The sequence below is a fragment of the Falco punctatus genome, assembly GCF_963210335.1.
Source record: "Falco punctatus genome assembly, contig: scaffold_25, whole genome shotgun sequence".
Taxonomy (NCBI): domain Eukaryota; kingdom Metazoa; phylum Chordata; class Aves; order Falconiformes; family Falconidae; genus Falco; species Falco punctatus.
The window spans coordinates 1,444,181-1,456,683 of NW_027660064.1; positions in this window are offsets into that span (position 1 = coordinate 1,444,181).

Here is a 12,503-nt window from a genome sequence, read left to right on the forward strand (position 1 = left end):
CACCGACACCTCAAGTCTCTGTCCAGCAACCTCAGGCAGCGCAGGATTGGACCTGGCAACCTCACACACAGTAACGTTGCTCGATTCCTCGGTTCATTTATTATCAACAAATGTCAAAGGATCATTACCCCCTGATACACAAGCTCTGTTAATTGGTAGATCTTCCACAACATTGTCTGGTCTATTTGTTTTACCAGGTGTTATTGACTCTGACAGTGTGGACGAAATCAAAATCATGGCATGGACTCCATTTCCACCCTGTACGATACCTCAAGGTAGTAGAATAGCGCAATTGATTCTGATCCCGGCAGGGGTAAGCTCTCTTACCACTGATCACCCTCTGCAGAGGAGAGGAGGTTTTGGTTCTACAGGGTTGCCTCACATTTTGTGGGTACAATCTATTTCTCCACAGCGACCTATGTATCAGTGTACCCTTATTTACAATGACCAACAAATAGCACTAAATGGGATCATTGACACTGGAGCTGATGTCACAGTAATTTCTCAAGCCAAATGGCCTCCGCAATGGCCACTGACTAATGTCTCTCAGACACTGGCTGGGATAGGGGGGACCGGTAACAGTCGTCAGAGTTTGGAACTAATTCGAATTCAAGGACCAGAGGGACATGTGGCTTCTGTTAAACCTTTTGTGCTACCTGTCCCTATGGTTTTGTGGGGACGTGATGTATTGTCACAATGGGGAATGTCCATCCGTACACATTTTTAGATGGGGCCATTGAAGTGTGCAACACCCTGAAAATAACCTGGAAAACTGATGTTCCTATTTGGGTGGATCAATGGCCCCTTCCTTTGGAAAAACTTCGCGCACTTCAAAACTTAGTCTCAGAACAACTGTCCAAAGGACATATTGTACCCTCTACCAGCCCATTGAATTCACCAGTTTTTGTTATTAAAAAACAAACTGGCAAGTGGCGCTTGCTCCATGATCTCAGAAAAATTAATGATGCTATGGAAGATATGGGAGCCCTCCAACCTGGTCTCCCGTCTCCAACTATGATCCCTCGAGATTGGCATCTAACTGTCATAGATCTTAAAGATTGTTTTTTCAGTATCCCATTGCATATAGATGATACCCCAAAATTTGCCTTTTCCATTCCAAGCATCAACATGCAAGCTCCATTGCAGAGATATCAGTGGGTTGGACTGCCACAAGGTATGAAAAATAGCCCTACAATGTGTCAATGGTACGTTGCAAAAATACTCCTGTCCGAAATGCTATGCCTACTGTGTTATTGTATCATTATATGGATGACCTTTTAGTGGCAGCACAACATCACGAAGTCATGGAGAAAGCTGTAGCCCTTGTCACAGATGCCGTGAATTCGGCAGGTCTCTGTATAGCACCAGAAAAGGTCCAGAAGTTTCCCCCTTGGAAATATCTGGGCTGGCGAATAAGAGCACACACTATTGTTCCTCAACCATTGCAGATCAATACCAATGTAAGAAACCTGCATGATGCACAGAAATTACTGGGAACAATAAATTGGGTTCGACCATTATTGGGAATTTCTAATACAGACTTGGGTCCTTTGTTTGACCTACTAAAAGGGGACACTAATCTTTGTTCTCCACGTAGTCTTAACTCTGAAGCAGATACATCTTTACAAAAGGTTGCCTCAGCTATCGCTTCTCGACAGGCCCACCGATGGGCTCCTGAACTACCTTTTTACTTGATTATTTTAAACCCTGCACGACAGCCTCATGCCCTGATATTTCAATGGGACCTTCAGAACTCAGACCCCCTGTTAATTATTGAATGGATCTTTTTACCTAACCAGTCTACAAAAACTATTTTGACACAACATGAAATGTTTGCCTCTCTGATTGTTAAAGCTAGATCACGCCTGTTAACCTTATCAGGGAAGGATTTTGTCTGTATTTGTCTACCAATAACAACAGTATACTTACAATGGCTTTATCAGCAATCAGACACCTTTGCTATGGCACTTGCTGACTATACAGGTCAAATAACTTCCCATCCACCTTCACACAAACTGTTTAACATTGACTTTCGTCTGATGTTAAAACCCAGAAGAAGCGAACAACCCTTACAGGCACTTACTGTCTTTACAGATGGATCAGGCAAATCACATAAATCTGTTCTTCTATGGTGGGATGATCAACGGAGACAATGGGATTCGGACATAGAGACAGTCTCCGGTTCACCTCAAATAGTAGAACTGAATGCAGTTGTTCGTGTTTTCCGAAAATGGAACGTACCACTCAATCTTGTTACTGATTCTGCTTATGTTGCAGGTATTGTTACACGAGCTGAAGCTTCTGTGCTGCGAAATGTTTCACATTCACAACTTTTTACCCTGTTACAGGAACTTATTTTCCTTTTGGACTCTCGATCTGCACCTTATTTTGTTATGCATATTAGGTCTCATACCTCACTACCTGGTTTTCTTGCAGAAGGTAACCGACGAGCTGATCTATTGACGTGACCAGTTCAAGTACTGCCAGACCGTATTGCACAAGCTAAACTGAGTCACTCCTTTTTCCATCAAAATGCTGGAGCTCTTAAACGACAGTTTGACCTTACTTCTCACCAAGCGTCAAATATTATTGCTGTCTGTCCTGATTGTCTAAAACATTCTTTCCCATCAATTGCTGCAGGAGTTAACCCTAGAGGATTACAAAGCCTACAATTATGGCAAACAGATGTCACACATTATTCTGAATTTGGTAACCTTAAATATATCCACTCTTCCATTGATACATTTTCAGGTGCCTTGTTTGCCTCTTGTCACACAGGGGAAAAGGCACGAGATGTTCGTAGACATTTAATGCGTGCTTTTGCTACATTGGGTATTCCCTTAAAGATAAAGACAGATAATGGTCCAGCTTATGTTTCAACAACTATAAAAACCTTTTTTGCCCTATGGGGCATAACTCATATTACTGGCATTCCTCATTCCCCCACCGGTCAATCTCTCATTGAACGGTCTCATCAGTCTCTAAAACGTTTATTACAACAACAAAAAGGGGGAATGGGAATGGCTATTCCGGAGGAACGGTTACAGAAAGCATTGTATGTTTTTAATTTTTTGAATTGTTCTTTAATAGATAACAACCCACCGATAGTTCGACATTTCACTGCAAATGCCTCCTTCGAGGCACGGGTTAAAGCCCCAGTATTGGTCCGAGATCCAGAAACAGGTAAAATTATGGGACCATATCCTCTTGTTACATGGGGAAAAGGTTATGCTTGTGTCTCCACAGAAAAAGGACCCAGATGGATCCCAGCAAAGAATGTAAGACCTTTCCGTGAACCTTTACCGCAGACAACTGATAGCGACACTGACCCTACAGAATGAAATAAAAACTGTGTGAGGATTACTGTTTTGCATTAATGTTAGATACCCAAAATCAGGACATAGAATATAGATTTCGCTTTTTACAGCGCCTAGAACGAACACTATCACCCTGGATCAAACCACTTAACAAAGGTAATACTCTTGGACTAAGCATGGGAACAGGACAACTCACAGGACAACTCGGACAATGATTCCATTGACACTGATGTGGGGAATGGAGGATTCATAATGAGAGAACAACTAGGTATTGTGAAGGAGAATAGGAAAGATAAACATGATTATTTAGTGTTTAATAGGTGTCTGCACAGTTGTAGAGATATATAGCTATGTAACTACATGAATGATTCCTGCCCTGAGCCTGGTGGCGCATACAGCTGCGGTTTGTGTCCTGGCTCAGAGATGTAAATAGGGGCTTCTCTGTTATGGTAAAGTGTCTCTCTTTGCATAAAAAAGAGGGAATGAAGGGAATGACCCCAGAGGTATGTTCAGAGAAGGCATGCTATGTTTCGGACTTTTTGACTGAACCAGTTCTTGTTTGGTGTGCCCTTCCACCTATGTATAATATTAATCCAAAAGAAGATGATATTGTTTACACTTTGTCGATAATTGTTTTTCTGTAGATGTTAAAGTAGTAGGAGGCTATGATGGGAACGTGTCGCAGCGGTTCTTATCTTACCCAGAGTAACAGCAGGGAAAGCATTAAAGAGTTAAATCACCTTGTTTGGTAGGCAGTTAAGAATGTGAGTCAAAATTGCCACTGTTTTTTGTTGTTGGTTCAGGGACATGGCTGTGAGGATTTTGATGGTATGTGCTGCGTGGATTTTAGGCGCCCCATTGCAGCAACATGTTATCAAAATCTGAGAAAATTTCAGCCTTTTTGGCATTCATTCAATCAATTGGCAGTATTGTTTGTTTGCTATTACCTTGGTTGCTGTCATGTTTGCAAGGGCCCTGCAGAACATGGCAAACCTGGTACTAGCTGTTCAAAAACAAAAAGGGGAAATTGTAAAATTGTATGGAACAAAGACAGTGGGTTATTTTGACACTGATAATATGTCTCAGTTTTTTATTTGTTCTATTACTTATACCTTGTTTTTACTTGTTCGGTTTCAAAGGTTCTTTTTGTGCAACAGGAAGGGGGAGATGCAGGAGCGGTCTGCAAACTGGGACCATGCGCGGCAATCAGTTAGCTGAGGGGAATTTGCTCGAGCTTGTCTAGACAACAATTAACATGATGAGGCATGTTTGCAGAGCACAGGGGAGTGGGAGACGGATGGCGCCAAGGATGGCGCCAAGGAAAGGTAACACCTTGCTGTTGATTGCTGGTAGTTAACCACCAATCAGGGATTGCCTGGTATGCAGTGCTTAGCTTCAAGAACCAATTAGTTTGAAATGCGCAGCTTTTGAAAGTGTTTATAAACTCGTGTTTCTGTACAATAAACTGACATTTGCTTGCATCAAGCTGCGTCCCGTCTCTTCATTCGCCGCAAACAGTGGGGAAAACAAAGAGGCGCAACGGCCTCTCTGTGAGCAGCGAGTTTCCCATGTCCATCTGTGTTGTGTGGGCAACCTGCTGACACCCCCCGCCCCCTCCCAGGTTTGCGCTCCTCCGCTGCGCTGCCTGCACACAGTGCTCCAGCCACACCGCAGGGGCTGCTTGCACTGGCTGCAGCAAGCTCCAGAAGAACCAAAGAGGGGGAAGAAAAAAGCAGGGATGCAATCAGAGACAGCCACGAGCAAAGTGCCCATGACATGTCCAATGGGACGCTTTTGCACAACCCTGGGCAATACCTGCAGCCCTGCGGCAGTAAGAGAGCCCGTTTCCAGACTGCCTGGTACAGTTTGGACAAGACCTGGGCTCTCCCTGGGCCACCTGGCCTTATCTCTGCACCCATAGTGCATCCAGGGTCTCAGTTTTGGAATAAAACACCCCCCTGGAAGGGGAAAGCATGCACGGGAGAGCTTTCCCCAGCTTTGCAACAGCCCTGGCCGCCTCCCTTTGCCACCCGCAGCTTGCAGCACTGCTGGCCTCTGCCCAGCCTGGCAGGGAGGACACACAGTGACCACATCCCACTGGGTCGCTGCTCCCAGCCTCCAGTGATGAGAACCACCCCAGCAATGATGCTACAGACGCCACACAGAGAACCAAGACGCTACCATCTCCTTGCAATGCAAACACCAGGAAAAGGCCTAAGTTCAAGCCAAAAAAAAGCAAAAGCATGGTCATTAACCATCTCATCTCCCCAGCAGATGCCCACAGGAAGAAACGAGACTTGCAAAGGGAGCACTGGATGTGGTGCTTCTCTTTCCACCTCTGCTGTTAACTGGCGGGCATCCGTTCCCACCCTCCTCTCCACGCTCAGGTTCTCCACCCATAACACACGGAGCCACAACGGAGACTGTACTGCCTGGTCTGAGACCTGGCAGGCAGGGTGCAACCCCACGCGGAGGAAGATACTGCTGCCTCCACTCTTCTTAATCGCTAACCGAACCCCGTCCCGAGTCTGGAAGCCAGTCTCTTCCCCACTGTCCCACTCGTGCGTTTCCCCCATGGGCATCACCTCCATGTGGCTCACAACTCCCCCCCCCCCCCCCGATGCTGCAGTCAGGCAGTTCATCTGCGCAGGGGCACTCCCCAGGAGGTGCCAGGCTGCGCTTTCTTGTGATCAATGCATCAAGCCCTCGGCTATCAGAAGTTCCCATCCCCGCGCTTAACTGTAAACATCATTGAATTTCCTCTTTAAGAGGTTGTGGGCTGGGGACGGAGGGAGTGGCTGGAAAGGGAGGAGGCAAAAATAAGAATAAAACTAAGGAGATCAGCATCTTTTCAAAACCTCAGTGCTCACAGGGAGAGACCTCAGAGCCTTTCCCTTTCTCACAGCCGACAGCGGCGAACTCACTCACAGCCGAATCTGCACTGGTGCAGCCAGGGGGTGACAGTGCAATGGAAACGTCGTCTCCAACCCCCAGGGGGGTTGTTGAGGGCTGTTTCAATCAGCAGCCCAGCTCTCCCTGCCCGCCTCGCCAAGCATCCCAGACAAAGCAGCAGAGAGCCGGCAGGCGGGCAGGCTGCCAACGCCAGCTGGAACCAGCCTCCCTCCGGCAGGACCAACTTTCTACACCAGGGCACCGCGCGAGATCCCAGCTGATACTACAGGCATCGCTATCCTGGTCCATCCCAGTCCTTTGGGATTTCAGCGGCCTCAGCCGGCTCCATCCCAGCACAGCTGGTGCCAGCCCCCTCCCTCCTGACAACGCAGCATCACTTTGGGATGGTCCCCATCGGGACAGAGGGATTATTCCTAACCTGCAGGGTGAAAAGGGATGGATTTCCTCTTCCGGGCAGGAAACAGAAATGAGGGTCCAGAGAACATGTACCCATGTCCTTCTGCTGGCTTTAGGGCCAGACCAATGTGCCCCGGAGCTGACCGGGGCGGAGCTGAGCGCCCTGCATTCCTCACCTAGCAACCCCAACAATGCGCTGGTACCAACAGAGCTGCTGACCTCACACTGCCACCACGTCAGACTTAGATCAAAATTCACCACACCAGCTTAGGGCAAGGGCGTCACTGACGGCTGGCAAATGCTCTCCAGCCCCGTCAGCTGCTCCCGCCACCTCCCAAAGCAGCTGGATGCTGGATTGGCCTTTGGTTTTTGGTTGTGGATGGCTGGTTTTTTTGAGATACTAGTGAGAGATGAGAACTTCATAAGTGAAATGCCCCGTGATGCAGCTCAAATGAGCTCTGGCTAAAACTTACACTGTCTGACTGAATTTTAGAGGCACTAGAACTGTGTGCAGGCCAAGAGCAGGTTTTGCAGTGTCTGTGACACCATAGCTGTACCATGCAGAGCAGCACATCTGCACCATACAGGCTAGAAACCATTAGATTCCTTCTAGAGCTGCTGCTGTGGCAGAGGACGTTCAAGCCTGTGTCTGTTGAAAGACATGATCTCAAACATCCTGTGCAACAGTAGTAATTAACAATGCGCTTGATTTAGAGATGTGGTTGTGATTACTCATTTCAAAGGGCATTGCATCTCCACGTGGAGAAGCAAAGTTCTGTTCAGCCTGTCAGACACCGTTAACCAAGGAGTAAACATGTTGCTGCAGCATTCAGAGATTTCATGCTCAGTCGGCGTGGCTTGTAGCCAGGGAGCGCTGACCCCCTTCAGTTCCTCCTGCTGCACTGGGCCAAAATCTCGCAGCCTGCAAGACAGACAGGATCGTTGTGCAGCAGTGCCAGCCTTCACACGACAGCTGGCCAGTGGACTCGAACTAGCCAGGGAGGCTGTGCTGCACAGGTGGAAGTTAAAAAAAAAAAAAGAAATCCTGAAGAAATTCAGCTTTTCTCCACATCAGACGGGCTTGGGTTGGGCTCCCTGATCTCCAAAAAAAGAATCCATTGTTGATCCCTTGGAGCAGCAAAGCCTTTCTGGTCTCTACAGCCCAGATTCTCACTCTGATTCTTCCACCCACCTCTCCAGAGCCAGCGGGAGCTGAGTCAGCCATTGGAGCCTGCCTGCGTGTAGCTTCCTCACCCGCCATACCCAGGGTAGCCCTAGAAAGGAGAGATGCGCTCCTGAGAGAGCCTGCAGTGAAAAGGGGAACAGTCTGAGCACGGATGTAGTGAAAACGTTCTCCCCGGTATTTCTGCATTGCTATTTGGCGTGTAGCCAGAGGTCTGCTCTGACACACGTCAGAGAAAACCATCCAAATGCCTAAGCCAAGGCAGGGCTTACCTGCTTGGTGACCCGATTGCCTCTTCTAATGTTACTACCAAGTACATTTGATTGATTACTAGCATGCTGGAATACCACATTGAGTGTTTTGCCTCTTTTTTTAGGCATAAAGCATGAATGCCAAGCAAATGGGCCAGAGGACCTGCCCCGAGCTTGCACTGCTGAGAAGCCAGGAGGCTCCCTGGTCGTAGCTTTTGAAGCAAGTCCCTTGTAGATGTCATGCAGTGCCACAACTCTACAGGCATTCCATGTTTTAATAGATCAGTTATGTAAAGCAACCACTCTAGGCAAGGGTTTCACTAACTGCAGGGAAGCTGTCTGGTAGAATAAAGCACATTTTGGAGATGTAGCTCGTATGTACAAATGACCCTCAACAAATCAAATCTAAGGATTTCTCTTGGTTTATTAGTATTTGCATTGGTTGTCCAGCAGCCCAATACTGTCCCCAATGGATTAACACTAAAGGTCTCCAAAAATGTTGGTCCAAAGCTGCAAAGTGTCAATGTATCATGGGATGAAAGGGGGGGGTGGGGGGTGGGGGGGTGAGAACAAACTGGTTCCTGTTCTTAATTTTCTTTGTTGTAAAAAGCAAAATTCAGTCAGTCTTTTTGAGGCTGCTGGTCAAATGGCCAAACTCAGAAACAGTTTCCCCTGTAACCACTTTATACAAAACTGAAAACCTGTAGTGAAAGTTAGGCTAAAACAACCTGTTGGCACAAAAACTGGGTTAAATTCTTAGTGCTAGCAGTTGCAGAGCAGTACTAATAAAGGCTAATCCTGAAGTGAAACAGACATAAAATAGACACATTTTTCTGGAGAAATAGTCCTAATCCACTCTTGTAAACTCACGGTGCAGTAATAATATTTAAAGGTTCACTTGTTCTAGAGGTTCAATGTTCTTGTTATGAAGTGCCTTGAGTTCTCCTTCAGCCTGAGGGATTCTATCAACTACTTTTCTGTTGACATAGTTTAATTTAGAACTACCTTCGTTTCTCTAATACACACTTACTAGTGGGTCAGATGCTTCTGAGGCTTCTACAAATGCAGATACTTCTATCAGAGTGCTCCAGTTCTATGGGTAGTACAGTGAAAAGAAACCACATCTCAAAAAGTGGTATTCTCAGCCTCAGGCTTTGGTCACTTGGTCCATTTGTTCATAATCACTATTGATCTAACTTGGTAGAACCAATCAGCCTGACTAATATGGCTTGATCTGGGCTTTTTGTCTGTTAGCTTCTTTACTTCTGTAGAAATGCATGGAAATATCACCTAGACAGTCTGACCTGAAATTGAAATGCCTTTTGTATGGGGGGTAGAGAACATTCCTGTGCCAGCTCCAGAGATCTTAAAAGGCTTCCACGTTTCACCGGTGGTTGCTTAAAGCTGTTTCCTTTGTGCGGTGTGTACATGGGAGTTGCATAGAGTTTTCCTCTATGTCTGTAGAGAAGAAGAAAAAAGAAAAAAACAAAACAAACCCCTTAGCCTCCCATGCGTTACTGGGATATGTTCTGTGCGTGCCAAATTCAAGTAGCCTAAATAAATGGGCTTTCCCTTCCCTGGGTCAGTGAGTGATTCCTCTGCAGCCTGCGGATTAGCCCTCCTGCAGCGGGGCCAGCGCTGCCGGCTGAGCGTGCCAGTGCCCCGCGTCAGCCGGGGGCTCGGGAGGCTGGTAAGTGCCTGCTGCAGCTGCCGCACGGGAGAAAGGATGGGGGTACGGGGCGGGGGGAGCAGGCTGGAAGTAAGAGCTGGTGGAGGTGGATGGAGCGGGGCGCGGGGAAGCAGGTTCACCTGCCTGCTGAGTGACAGCCAGCCTGCCGCGGGCTCTAGCTCCCTGGCAGCGCCTGCTCTCGGCCCGGGGTGCTTTAGACCCAAACGTCCACGCCTTGGGGAGCTTCCTGGGAAACTTGTTGCAGTCCGAGCAGGAGAAACCCTGCACATGTCAGTCACTTCCCCTGTGAGAACGGGGGGGGGGCTTTCTCTGGCCGGCCGCTGGAGCCCAGGCGCTTCCAGGCCGCCCCCTCCCCTGAGCTCTGGGCAGCTGTGTGGGGACAGAGCGGCACTGTCCCCACCGCTCCCGGCACAGCAGCGGGCTGCGCTGGCTTAGCCGCAGGGCCAGGGAAATGATGGTCCGTGACCTCTCGCAGCATGTGCCCTCTCTGGCCACACTGCACAGTTCAAACCTTGAATTCAAAGGCAGGCGGTGACGGACTGCTCTGACTTGGCACCCACACAGGTCACAGCGTTGGGAGCACAAGGGTTTCCGATGCAAAGAGACCCACCAGAGCGAAGCTTTGTGACTTTCAAGAAAAGCAAAGTGGCCTGGTTTGAGCTGGGGCTTTTCGCTTGTGTTTCAGTCAGCTCTGAGCTCACCCAAAAGCGGCTCGTCGTCGTCCTCATCAAGGGCTCCTCCTTGCCGAGGTGTCTGCAGGACCGGTCTCTGTCCAAAGTCCAGGTTGAGAAGGAAATGTGGTGACACAGCGGGACTGGTGCTGCCTGACAAACAACAGGAACTCTGAACAGTGAATGCTGTACCACTTATCTAAAGGATGACACACCTATGTTTAGTTAAAAGTCGGGAGATGTCCGAGGACCCTTATTGCCACATGACGGATGCACAGACTGCTAAGTCCTTGGGTTGGTTATCTTAAGAAGGGACATTCTGTCTTAGATTCCTGTTGTACATGCAACGTGGCGAAGACAAAGACTTTAAACATGGCCGTTGATGAATAGAGTCTGGGCAGAGACAACTCCTCAAGGACAATTGCGCAGGCACGAGATATGTAAATGAATTCTCAGAATTGTAATGAATATGTAAGCAATTTCTTGGAAAACTAATGAATAGGTCTGAGTAGCTTGTATAAAGGGGGGACTGAAAAGCCCCCTCAGGGTGCATGACTTTGGTGGAGCGATCCCCCATGCACCCAGCGCTGCCGAATAAAGATAACCTCCGCTCGCCTGCATACTGCTGACTGATTCTTCAAATCACCCTCTCCTGACAAAGGGCATATTAACTTAATGAAAAGGAAAACACCAACTGCACGGAGATCACTAAAATCACCTAGAAAAGGGAGTAGTAGCAAACCGCCAGTTCCTACTTTTCTTTTCTAGGTGGCCATTTCCTACAAAAGTAACTGCTTTTTCCAGTCTGCTTCTCTTTCTGGTTTTGAAGATGCATTTTGCCTCAGTATTGACAAGGAAATCACAGGAATTTGGATGTTTTTTTTTTTTTCTTTTTTTTTTTCCCTTTTCTTTTTTTTAGAGCAGGCAATAAATTTGAACCTCCATCATGAGCTTAGTGTTTTCTAAGAAGAAATTTTCTTCACTTTTTGAGAAGCAGTGGACTACTCACTATGGCTTTCACCACTGAGGAAACTACTTCAACTACTACAATATTAGAAAACCTAAGACACTTACATAGTACTACAAATAAGAATTAAAGATTATTTCCTTAGCTTACCCTTTCATTGGCATTTTAATAATTTTGAGCTCTCCCCAGATGAAAAATTCTTTTTGTCTTCGTGTTTTCATTCTCCATTTTCAGTCATACTTCCTTACAGTAATCTTTTGTTTCATTTGCCGATTAGTGATGTTATTTAATTTATCCACACATTCCTGTTTTGCCACCGCCTGCACTTTTGAACATCTTTGTTTGCTTTTTTCTTCTCAACCTATAAAAACAAAGTTAAGCTTCATGTATTTCTTAGTATTTCTAGAAGACAGAAACACCACATCCAAGATTGATTAATTCAGGGTTTACCTCTGAAATAATATAAAATGAAATCTTTTTTGTAATTCATAGAGAAGCATTTTCACAAAATTACACTACAAAATGTATTATGTCATTGGGGGTTCTTCAAATTCACTCATCATGAAAGACAACAAAAATACAGCCCTTAGAAAGAAAACAATAGTGTCTCTTAAAACATGAACAACAAAAAAGTGAAAGCATTACTGATGGACAGAGTTAGAAGGACTGCACAATGTTAGTTGTAACACCACCAGAAAAAAATCAAGTGGAACTGTGCTGGGCTACTGCTTCCTGAACAAGGGGAGGAAAGAAAAAAAGATCCCAAACCCACAAACACAAATGGTTTCACAGGAAAGAGGAATTTTAGTGAAAGGCAATGAAGACACACCACGCAGATATCACAGCACATGAATTATTAGTCAAGACCCTGTTCAGAAGCTATTTTCATTCTTTGATTCAGAATCAGAACCGACATATTTATATGGATTTCTTTTTACGGCAATGAAGTGATAACTACTTGCACTGGAACCGAGTGCCACCTGCTGTTAAACTGGAACAATAATGCATTCCGTTTTCCAAAAATGGGGGAAAAGACAACTCTCCACTGCTCTCTTTATTCACAAGTCACCTATTTCCATTAGAACAAAACCCAATTTGTAGGAAGCATCTTCCCC